Source organism: Mesoplodon mirus, assembly GCF_964341445.2.
Source record: "Mesoplodon mirus genome assembly, chromosome: 18".
Lineage (NCBI taxonomy): Eukaryota > Metazoa > Chordata > Mammalia > Artiodactyla > Ziphiidae > Mesoplodon > Mesoplodon mirus.
The window spans coordinates 62,784,829-62,797,294 of record NC_138994.1 but is presented as its reverse complement, the minus strand read 5'-3'; the positions used below and the strand labels follow the sequence as shown (position 1 = coordinate 62,797,294).

The window sequence follows — 12,466 nt, the reverse complement described above, 5'->3', positions numbered from 1 at the left end:
CTTCAATAAAGTTGCATAAACCAATGAAAAAAATAAATAAATAAATACACAAAGTCAAGAAAATAGAACAATAACTCCAAAACAGCCAATTTGGTCAATCTTATTTTCCGTTTCCTCCAAATTCTGTCTAACCTCTCCTCTGGATTATTTTTAAACCTATCTCAGACATAATTTCATTTCTTTCATAAGTTTGTAAGTGCGTATGTGCTTCCAAGGTCTAAGGTCTCTTTTTAATTTATTTATTTATGGCTGCGTTGGGTCTTCGTTTCTGCGCGTGGGCTTTCTCTAGTTGCGGCGAGCGGGGGCTGCTCTTCGTTGTGGTGTGTGGGCTTCTCATTGCGGTGGCTTCTTTTGTTGCAGAGCACAGGCTCTAGGTGCGCGGGCTTCAGCAGTTGTGGCACGTGGGCTCAGTAGTTGTGGCTCGTGGGTTCTAGAGCGCAGGCTCAGTAGTTGTGGCATGCGGGCTTAGTTGCTCTGCGGCATGTGGGATCTTCCCGGAGCAGGGATCGAACCCGTGTCCCCTGCATTGGCAGGCGGATTCTTAACCACTGCGCCACCAGCGAAGTCCCAAAGTTCTCTTTTCACAAAGCTTAACTACGATCCCATTTTCACACATAGAGAGATTAACAATAATTCTTTAGTGTCATCGAATATTCAGTCAGTTTTCAAAGCACTATTCAAAGCAGTCTGTACTTTGCATTATTTTGATATGTCTCTTAGGTTTCTTATCATCTATAACAATTTCTTGACCCTCCATGTTTTTCTCGCCACCTATTTGTTGAAGAAACCAGATCATTTGTTGGTAAAACCTATGAAATGGTTTTTGTAAAATGGCGGGTAGTTCTGGAGCAGCGCACGCTGTGCAGTGGAAATATAACATGAAACAAACATGCAAGCCACAGGGCCTCCCTGGTGGCGCAGCGGTTGAGAGCCCGCCTGCCGATGCAGGGGACGCGGGTTCGTGCCCCAGTCCGGGAGGATCCCACGTGCTGCGGAGCGGCTGGGCCCGTGAGCCATGGCCGCTGCGCCTGCGCGTCCGGAGCCTGTGCTCCGCAACGGGAGAGGCCACAGCAGTGAGAGGCCCGCGTACCGCAAAAACAAAACAAAACAAAACAAACAAACAAAAAAAAAATGCAAGCCACATAATTAATTTAAAATTTTCCAATACCCGCACTAAAAAAGAAAAAGGAGAAATTAATTTTGACACATTTTAGTCAACCCAAGATATCAAAAATATTACCATTTATGTACTCAATATAAATAATTATATTTTACATTCTTGTTTTTTGAAATCGGTTGTGTAATTTACACTTACAGCATATCTCAATTCAGAGTGGGTACATTTCAGGTGCTCAGTAGCCACAGGTGACTTGTTAGTGACTACCAGATTGGGCAGTGCAGATCTAGAGGCTTGATCTGACTTAGGTTTGAGTCTTTGTCAAGAACAGTTCATAGGTGGTGCTTTGTATTTTATGTTGCACTCCAGCAGGAGGCAAATAATGTCTTTTTTTTTTTTTTTTATGTTAAGCTTGGTCCAAAGTTTCAGTTATTGTCAACCTGATCATTTAGACTTTTTCACCTAATGGTTTTAGCTGCCATTGATGATAATTGCCTACATTCATATCTCATTAATTATTGAAAATGGTGACTGTCTAATTCTGTCATTACTTCTGCATCTAATAGCTGAATTTTTCTGTAAAGAAGAATTTTCCCTAATCAATTGTTTGCTTACTTCTCTATTAAAGTATTCTCTATCATAGTTATACTTTTTGTTATTAATTTTTAACTTAATTGAATAGTGGTCAGAAAATATGGTCTGTATATGACGCAGTTTTTGAAATCTGTTGAATCTTGCTTTATGGCCTATTGTATAGTCAGTTCTCAAAAATATTTCATATGCGCTTGAACAGAATGTGTATGCCATAGTTGTTGGGTACATTGCTAAATATGATTATACAATAAAACTTGTTAATTATATCATTCACATTTTTAGTATCTGTACTGATTTTTTTGTCTGATCTATCAATTACTGAAAGAGATGAGTTGTAATTTCTTCTATTATAGTGAATTTATTGATTTATTCATGTAATTCTACTGGTATTTGCTTTATATATTCTGGCGTTCGGCTATTAGTTACACACAAGTTTAGAACTGTTACGTCTTTCTGGTGAATTGAACCTTTCATCATGTAGTGGCCCTCTTTACTTTAGTAATACTTTTTGCACAAAAGTTTATCTTGTTTGATATTAATATTGGTTAGTATTGTCTGGTACAACTTTACTCATCCTTTTACTGTCAGTCTCTTTTCTTATATTTTAGATGTCTTTTGAAAACATATATAGTTGGACTAAAAAAAATATTTATTTATTTGGCTATACTGGGCGTTAGTTGAAGCACGCGGGATCTTTGTTGCCACGTGCAGGATCTTTGTTGAGGCATGTGGGATCTTTAGTTGCGGCATGTGGGATCTTCGGTTGCTGCATGCAAACTCTTAGTTGTGGCATGTGGGATCTAGTTCCCTGACCAGGGATCGAACCCGGGCCCCCTGCATTGGGAGTGTGGAGTCTTAGCCACCATTGGGCTACCAGGGAAGTCCCTATAGTTGGATTTTAATATTAAAAAATCTAGATTGACAGTCTTTTAAATTATAGATATTAGTCCATTTACACTTTCTCTTATTACTGATATAGCAGATTTATCTCTACCATCTTTTATGTTTTTTATTGTCACACTTTCTCTGCTTGTTGTTGTTCTTATGGTTCTTCTCTCTTCCTCCTCCCTTCCTCCTCCTTGTTTTCTTTTTCTTGTCCTTCTTTGGAATATATACACAATATATTTCTTTTACTGGTTATTCTAAAAATGTTAACATGCATATTTAACCTAAAACCCAAAGTTAATCAATATATTTACCCAGTTTCCTTATATGACAAGGACTTCTGAATGTTTAAATGCTGATAAATTTTCCTTAAGGGTGATTGTTTGTTGTCTGATATTTTAGTTCTATTTTTAAAAAATTTAATTCTACAAAGCAGACATCATTGTTATCATTTAATAAATAGATGTTTGTTTAGATTTATTCATGTTTATCTTTTTGTTGTTGTTAGAATTCCTGCATCTCAAGATAGACCTTTCTTCCAAATTCCCTTCTTACTAAAGTACATAATTTAGAAGTGCGTTTAAAGGTCTCCTAGGGGACTTCCCTAGTGGTCCAGTGGTTAAGGCTCCATGCTCCTAATGTAGGGGGCCTGAGTTCGATCCCAGGTCAGGGAACTGGATCCCACACGCATGCCGCAACTAAGAGTTCCATGCCTCAACTGAAGATCCTGCATGCTGCAACTGAAGGTTTCCCGCATGCTGCAGCTAACAAAATCCCATGCCCCAACGAAGATCTGCAACTAAGACCTGGTGCAGCCAAATACATAAATAAATGTATATATATATTTTAAAAAAGGTCTCAGTACTAAATGCTATCAGTTTTTGTTTGTTTGATCATGTCATTATTTGCTCTCACACTTTAAAGATTGTTTTATGTATTTCAACTCCAGGTTGGTGGTTATTCTTTTAGCTCTTTTATAGTTATTATTCCTCTGTCTTCTGAGTTTTATTGTTGCTGTTGAGAAATCAGCTGTCAGTCTGTTTATCAGGTATCTGTTTTTTCTCTCTTGTGGCCTCTAAAATATTTTCTTTGCCTTTGGTTTTTCCAGTTTCCCCCACACTGTATATAGGGTGGTTTTCTTTTATTATTATCTTGTTTGTGATTTGTTGGGCTCCCTGAATGTGAGAATCTATGGTTTTCATCAAGCTTGAAAACGTAGCCATTATTTCTTCAAAGATCGCTTCTTGTCTAGTCTCTCTGTTTTCTTCTTCTGGAACTCTAATTGGATTAAACATTAATTAGATTATTAAACATTCTTACTTTTTCCTCTTTGTCTCTTAACTTCATCTCTTTTATGTCTCCATTTTGTATCTGAGTAAATTCTTTAGATCTCTCTTCTAGTTCAAACTGTGAATTTTCACTTTAGGTTCATCTATCCTGCTGTGTAACCATCTACCAAGTTTCTAATTTTAATTATATATCCAGTTTCTAGAAATTCTATCAGGTTCCTTTTTAAATCTGCCTGCTTATTGAACGGAGTTTGTTCCTTATTCATATTTTTATATCCTTTCATGTTTCTTTAAATGTTATTCGGCAGCTATTAATTTTCACTGTCTTTGTGGACATGAGTCTCATGTTTATTTTTGCTGACCCTTAATCACAGTGGCTTGTTTCCTATGTTTTGTGATTTTGGTTGTGAGTTTATGTTGATTTATCTCAAGATAGTTTTCATAGTTTAGCCAGCATTTTTAGGTGACTTATAAGGTTTTTTTTCAGGGTACATTAGTGTTCTATTTGCCTGAAATGGAAGATATAAGATATTTTTAGTTAATTAATTAGGAAAAAAATAGGAGAAATAATGTATCTACAGCAACATAAAATGAGACTCTGCCTTTTAAAATAGAAATTTTAGAATTCATTCTTTGCACTGTCACATCTTTTGTATTGTTAACTGTTGTCTTAAACTGTAGGCATCTAAGTGTGAAGTGTGCTGTTTTACCTGTCTCTGTAAGATATTATTGATTAGCAGGCATAAAGTGAATGCATTTGTGCTGTTCCTCTAATGCACATTTTCTTTTTAAAGTTCATATCATTAGCTGGAGAAGTGGAATACAATACAATACAATTCATGAAAAATGAAAATAATCTCCTTCTTTCCTTCAGTTTCTGTGGCTCAGTCTTAAGGACCAAATAATGTATGGGTTATTTAGGGCAGCGGTTCTAATCTGTGATGTAGCAGTGAGATGAGAGAAATATTTTGAATCACCAGCATTAAGATATTATATTCATTATTATTCTGAAGTTATTTCATATGTTTCATATGTTTTCTCCCCCAAAGAAAACCCAGGCACTTTTATGGGAGAGACTGTCTTCTATTTTGTTTGTGTATCTGTATCTTCTTTATGTCAAACTTCAGGCCCGTATACATCTCCAGCTTATTTAAAATACTTTTGTCTTGACTAGCTTGTACAATGGGATCTTTTTATCCTATTTCTCATGAAAACCTCATATTCTGGCGTTTTTCTTACTATCATAGAAAAACTGTGCACATGGTGGAGAAAAGCCCAATTTAAGTCAACTTAGTGGGACTTCCATATCTATGGAAAAAGCCTAAGATGTCTTTCTGGGCCATTTGCTTTTGATACATCCATATTATTCCTTTTCCCAGTGAAAACAGATATGAGAGACTGTACTAGCCCTGTAATTAGCTAGTCCTGTAATTCTTGCCAGGATAGTAGGGGTTGCTCATTGTGAACACATTCTGCCGCCAACAGCTGAGTTGGAACATTGTGTTTATTTGTGAGAGGATTTAAGTATGAACAATTTGGTATAAAGATTAAATGAGGGAATAAATTCTACTGAAAAACCTGATGAAATCATTAATCTTTTAAAGAAACATTACTATATTATAGAGAGGAGTTCATATTGAATATCACACTGAACATTGTAGAAATTGAAAAATCTTTGTATATTTCATTTAGAAGCGTTTTCTAGCTTTCTTGTTGCCTTTTTTGAGCAGTGGACAGATGTACTGGAGGCAACCTAGCTTGGTGTAATAAGCAACAGATTGGAATATAGAGCAGAACTAGGTATATAATGTCAGGAGTCCAATTCAGTGTATATTTACTATGTACAAGAAACTTTTTTTTTTTAAACTTATTTTTGGCTGTGTTGGGTCTTCTTTGCTGCACCCGGGCTTTCCCTAGTTGCGGCGAGCGGGGGCTACTCTTTGTTGTGGTGCGCGGGCTTCTCACTGCGGTGGCTTCTCTTGTAGCAGAGCATGGGCTCTAGGCGCTCGGGCTTCAGTAGTTGTGGCACATGGGCTCAGTAGTTGTGGCACTCAGGCTCAGTAGTTGTGGCTTGTGGGCTCTAGAGTGCAGGCTTAGTAGCTGTGGCACACAGGCTTATTTGCTCTGCGGCACGTGGGATCTTCCTGGACCAGGTCTCGAACCCATGTCCCCTGATTGTCAGGCGGATTCTTTTTTTGTTTTTTTTCTTACCTCAAATTATATTTCATTATATTTTGAACATATATTTCAAATATATACTTTTTTTTAAACATCTTTATTGGAATATAATTGCTTTACAATGGTGTGTTAGTTTCTGCTTTATAACAAAGTGAATCAGTTATACATATTCTTATATCCCCATATCTCTTCCCCCTTGCATCTCCCTCCCTCCTACCCTCCCTATCCCACCCCTCTAGGTGGTCACAAAGCACTGAGCTGATCTCCCTGTGCTATGCGGCTGCTTCCCACTAGCTGTCTGTTTTACGTTTGGTAGTGTATATATGTCCATGCCACTCTCTCACTTTGTCCCAGCTTACCCTTCCCCCTCTCCATGTCCTCAAGTCCATTCTCTAGTAGGTCTGCGTCTTTATTCCCGTCTTGCCCCTAGGTTCTTCATGACCATTTTTTGTTTGTTTTTTAGATTCCATATATATGTGTTAGCATACGGTATTTGTTTTTCTTACTTCACTCTGTATGACAGACTCTAGGTCCATCCACCTCACTACAAATGACTCAATTTTGTTTCTTTTTATGGCTGAGTAATATTCCATTGTATATAAGTGTCACATCTTCTTTATCCATTCATCTGTTGATGGACACTTAGGTTGCTTCCATGTCCTGGCTATTGTAAATAGAGCTGCAATGAACATTGTGGTACACAACTCTTTTTGAATTATGGTTTTCTCAGGGTGTATGCCCAGGAGTGGGATTTCTGGGTCACACGGTAGTTCTATTTTTAGTTTTTTAAGGAACCTCCATACTGTTCTCCATAGTGGCTGTATCAATTTACATTCCCACCAACAGTGCAAGAGGGTTCCCTTTTCTCCACACCCCCTCCAGCATTTATTGTTTGTAGATTGTTTGATGATGGCCATTCTGACCGGTGTGAGGTGATATCTCATCATAGTTTTGATTTGCATTTCTCTAATGATTAATGATGTTGAGCATTCTTTCATGTGTTTGTTGGCAATCTGTATATCTTTGGAGAAATGTCTCTTTAGGTCTTCTGCCCATTTTTGGATTGGGTTGTCTTTTTTTGATATTGAGCTGCATGAGCTGCTTGTATATTCTGGAGATTAATCCTTTGTCAGTTGCTTCATTTGCAAATATTTTCTCCCATTCTGAGAGTTGTCTTTTTGCCTTGTTTATGGTTTCCTTTGCTGTGCAAAAGCTTTGAAGTTTCATTAGGTTCCATTTGTTTATTTTTGTTTTTATTTCCATTTCTCTAGGAGGTGGGTCAAAAAGGATCTTGCTGTGATTTATGTCAAAGAGTGTTCTGCCTATGTTTTCCTCTAAGAGTTTGATAGTATCTGGCCTTACATTTAGGTCTTTAATCCATTTTGAGTTTATTTTTGTGTATGGTGTTAGGAAGTGTTCTAATTTCATTCTTTTACATGAAGCTGTCCAGTTTTCCCAGCACCACTTATTGAAGAGGCTGTCTTTTCTCCACTGTATATTCTTGCCTCCTTTATCAAAGGTAAGGTGACCATATGTGCATGGGTTTATCTCTGGGTTTTCTCTCCTGTTCCATTGCTCTGTGTTTCTGTTTTTGTGCCAGTACCATACTGTCTTGATTACTGTAGCTTTGTAGTATAGTCTAAAGTCAGGGAGCTGGCAGGTGGATTCTTAACCACCACACCACCAGAGAAGTCCCTGTACAAGAAACTTTGATAGACACTCTAGGCAGGGAGGGAGGTGGAGGTGGATGTAAGGATGAATAAGAAATAGTCTTTTAAGCAATGTAAAATCCAGTGGGAGAAATAGGATCAGTAAATAATAGAAAATAGAATTAAATGAATGTTAAACAGAATTTGCAGTAATATGCTATAGGGGAACATAGGAAAGAGCAATGAAGATTGATTAGAGAATCAGAGAAGGTGTCAGCAAGAATGTGACATTTAAGTTGATTCTGGAAAAGGAATAGTATTCGGATAGATGGCAGGTGTTGAGAATAGGAGGGTGAGGATCTCATTTTGGGGGATTGGTAAATGTGAAGGCATGCATGGTTAAAGCCCTAATTTTATGGAAGGATAAAGGACAATGTAAGGCCAAACTATATGAGTATTTAATTTTTACTCTGTAATGTTAGTAGCAACTAACATTTCTCTAATATTTTTTTTTTTTTTTTTTTTTTTTTTTTTTTTTGCGGTACGTGGGCCTCTCACTGTTGTGGCCTCTCCCGTTGCGGAGCACAGGCTCCGGACACGCAGGCCCAGCGGCCATGGCTCACGGGCTTAGCCACTCCGCGGCATGTGGGATCTTCCCGGACCGGGGCACGAACCCTCATCCCCTGCATCGGCAGGCAGACTCTCAACCACTGTGCCACCAGGGAAGCCCTCTAATATTTTCATGTACTTATTTGAGACTTATAAGAACAGCTATGGGAGATATTATTGCTAGCCCCAATTTATACATGGTCTTGTGTGATTTAGTGGAAATATCTGGATTTGTTATTTATTTATTTATTTATTTATTTATTCGGTATGCGGGCCTCTCACTGTTGTGGCCTCTCCCCTTGTGGAGCACAGGCTCCAGACGTGCAGGCTCAGGGGCCATGGCTCATGGGCCTAGCCGCTCTGCGGCATGTGGGATCTTCCAGGACCGGGGCACGAACCCGTGTCCCCTGCATTGGCAGGCAGACTCAACCACTGCGCCACCAGGGAAGCCCTGATATTTATTTTTTTTAATTGAAGTATAGTTAGTTTACAGTGTTGTGTTAATTTGAAGTGTACAGTAAAGTGATTCAGATGTACATATGTATATGAGTATATATTCTTTTTCAAATTCTTTTCCATTATAGGTTATTAGAAGATATTGAATATACTCCTTGTGCTATACAGTAGGTCCTTGTTGTGTATCTATTTTATTTTATTATTTTAAAAAATATATTTCTTTATTTATTTGGCTGTGCTGGGTCTTAATTGCAGCTCATGGGATCTTTGTTGCCATGTGCGGGACCTTTGTTGCAGCATGCAGGATTTGTAGTTGCGGCATGTGGGATCTTTAGTTGCGCCATGCAAACTCTTAGTTGTGGCATGTGGGATCTAGTTCCCTGACCAGGGATCGGACCTGGGCCCCCTGCATTGGGAGCACAGAGTCTTAGCCACTGGACCACCAGGGAAGTCCCTATCTATTTTTTTTTTTTTTTTTTTTGGCTGCATCGGGTCTTAGTTGCAGTATCTTTGTTGCAGTATGTGGGATCTTTTGTTGCATGGGCTTCTCTCTAGTTGTGGTGTGTGGGCTCCTCTCCAGCTGTGGTGCGTGGGCTCCAGAGCTCGTGAGCTCAGTAGTTGCGGCAGGCAGGCTCTCTAGTTGTGGCATGCAGGCTCTAGAGCGCACAAGCTTATTAGTTGCCCCGTGACACGTGGGATCTTAGTTCCCTGACCGGGGATTGAACCTGTGTCCCCTGCATTGGAAGGTGGATTCTTAACCATTGGACCACCAGGGAAGTCCTGCTTGTCTGTTTTATATACAGCAGTTTGTATCTGTTAATCCCAATCTCCTTATCTATCCGTCCCCCTTCCCCTTTGGTGACCATAAGTTTGTTTTCTTTTTTTATTTTTATTTTTAAAATTTATTTGGCTGCGCCAGGTCTTAGTTGCAGCACACAGGATCTTCACTGCAGCATGTGGGATCATTTTAGTTGCGGCATTTGGGATCTTTTAGTTGTGGCATGTGGGCTCTTTCGTTGCAGCATGCGGGATCCAGTTCCCTGACCAGGGATCAGACCTGGGCCCCCTGCATTGGGAGCGTGGAGTCTTAACCACTGGACCACCAGGGAAGTCCCAAGTTTGTTTTCTAATAGGTTGTTTCCAGGGATGCTACATAAGCTGTGCACCGCATTATTATAGGGGCAGCATTCACACAGACTAGGGATTGGCAGTTTTTTTCTATAAAGGGCTAGATGGTAAGTATTTTAGGCTTTCTAAGCAACAAGGTATCTGGGTCAACTGCTCAGCCCTGCTGTGGTAGCACAAAATCAGCCATAGGCAGTATGTAAAGACATGGGTGTGGCTGTATTCTAGTAACATTTCACTTACAAAAACTGGTGTTGAGCCAGATTTGGCCCACAGCCCAAAGTTTGCTTACTCCTGACATAGACTGGGATATGAATGGTGCACCCTTGAGCTCTGCACTTATGTGGTATAGGTTGTTTTAAGGACTAATACATGAGTTATAGGAAATACTTATTTACAGCACGGTAATAGTTCTAACTTAGTGCATTTGGATGTTCAATGGTAAAAGTCCATCCACTTTCCTCTCTTCCCTTTTAAAGTTATTGCCGTTGAATTCTTGGGTGAACCACTTAAACCTTTGCCCTTAACTTCAGAATTCTCAGTTAGTTGTGTAAGTCAGAGTGAAATCTTGAATGATGTTTTGAACTCCTTAAAATCAGTGTTAACTGGAAATTATGGCTGAGACATTGTTATAACTGAGTGCCACTCTATCCAGCAGTCTTAAACACAACATGATAGGAAGCTTGAAGTTTAAATTGATGGTACTGTTATTCAGTGTCTCATGTGATTTGTGTTTGTGTGAGCTAGGATTTTTACCTGGAGAGTGTATACTACTTTGGCTCTCTTCAGAATTAGCATATGGAAGTAGCGCTGTCCTGATTTTGATCCCTGCCACATCAGACCACCACTGTATCATTCTTGAATGCAGTTAATGATTGGGAAAAAGCGTATGTTCTACTAGAGATACCCAGAAGGGGTGAAGTGAATATGGACTTTCTCTTAACTTTACTTTGTTATAGCTTTTTTAATGCTGTTCCTTTCAGGCTTTTTTTTTTTTTAATATTTGGAGATTTTTATCAGTCATTTTTCTACAGTTATCATGGTTTATTTTATTTTATGTATTATTTTTGGCTGCATTGGGTCTTCGTTGCAGGGTGGGCTTTCTCTAGTTGCGGTGAGCCGGGGCTACTCTTCTTGTGGTGCACAGGCTTCACATTGCGGTGGCCTCTCTTGTTGCGGAACACAGGCTCTAGGCGCGCGGGCTCAGTAGTTGTGACTCGCGGGCTCTAGAGCGCAGGCTCAGTAGTCGTGGCACACGGTGTTAGTTATTCCATGGCATGTGAGATCTTCCCGGACCAGGGCTAGAGCCCGTGTCCCGTGCATCGACAGATGGATTCTTAACCACTGCACCATCAGGGAAGCCCCTCAAGGCATATTTTTTTAGTTTTTTTATCAGTGATTTGAAGAGTTTTCTTATCAGATTATGTAAATCAAATTTTGATTATCTACTAGGGATGATTTTTTTTTTTTTTTTTTGCGGTAAGCGGGCCTCTCACTGTTGTGGCCTCTCCCGTTGCGGAGCACAGGCTCCAGACGCGCAGGCTCAGTGGCCATGGCTCACGGGTCCAGCCGCTCCGCGGCATGTGGGATCTTCCCGGACCGGGGCACGAACCCGTGTCCCCTGCATCGGCAGGCGGACTCTCAACCACTGCGCCACCAGGGAAGCCCATAGGGCTAATTTTTGACATTCCTTTTGAGTCTTGGTTTAGGAATAATAAATTAATTGCTGTTTTTAGGATATTATTTGCTAACCATTGTTGTGAGAATATTTTGATGTTGAACTGCCATACATAATTCTGTTCTCCACTCTCAATGTTAAAAGAAAATTTTTATAGTTGTTATTTTAACTGGAATAAAGGATGTCCTCTAATTTCTACATTTGAAAATATTTTTCTTTATTCTATATAATGTATACATTCGACTTGCAGTTTGTTTTTTAAAACAATTTTTTATTGTGGTAAGATATATATAACATGAATTTATTTTAATTATCTTTAAGTGCACAGTTCAGAGTTCAGAGGCATCACATAGAATCATAGTGTTGCGTTACTGTCGCCGCTATCTCCAGAACTGTTTCATCATCTCAGACAGAAACTCTGTACCCAGTAAACAGTAACTGTCCATTCCCTACCCTTCCCTCTGCCCCTGGTAATCTCAAATCTACTTTCCATCTCTATGAATTTGCCATATAACTGGAGTCATGCAATATATGTCCTTTTGTGTCAGTTTTATTTCACTTAGCATAATGCTTTCAAGGTTATTCATGTTCTAGCATGTATCAGACTCTCATCTTTTAATGGCTAAATAATACTCTGTTTATGTATGTACTGCATTTTGTTTATTCATTATTATTATTTTTTTTTTTTGCGGTGCGCGGGCCTCTCACTGTTGTGGCCTCTCCCGTTGCGGAGCACAGGCTCCGGACGCGCAGGCTCAGAGGCCATGGCTCACGGGCCCAGCCGCTCCATGGCATGTGGAATCTTCCCGGACCGGGGCACAAACCCGTATCCCCTACATTGGCAGGCGGACTCTCAACCACTGCGCCACCAGGGAAGCCCTGTTTT

The 12,466-nt window shown here is 39.6% G+C and overlaps 1 protein-coding gene across 1 annotated transcript in view; it reads left to right on the top strand.

Moving 5' to 3' along the window:
- Window positions 1-12,466, top strand: part of PPM1E (protein phosphatase, Mg2+/Mn2+ dependent 1E) — a 169,226-nt gene that overhangs the window by 49,490 nt on the left and 107,270 nt on the right. The window lies entirely within an intron of this gene.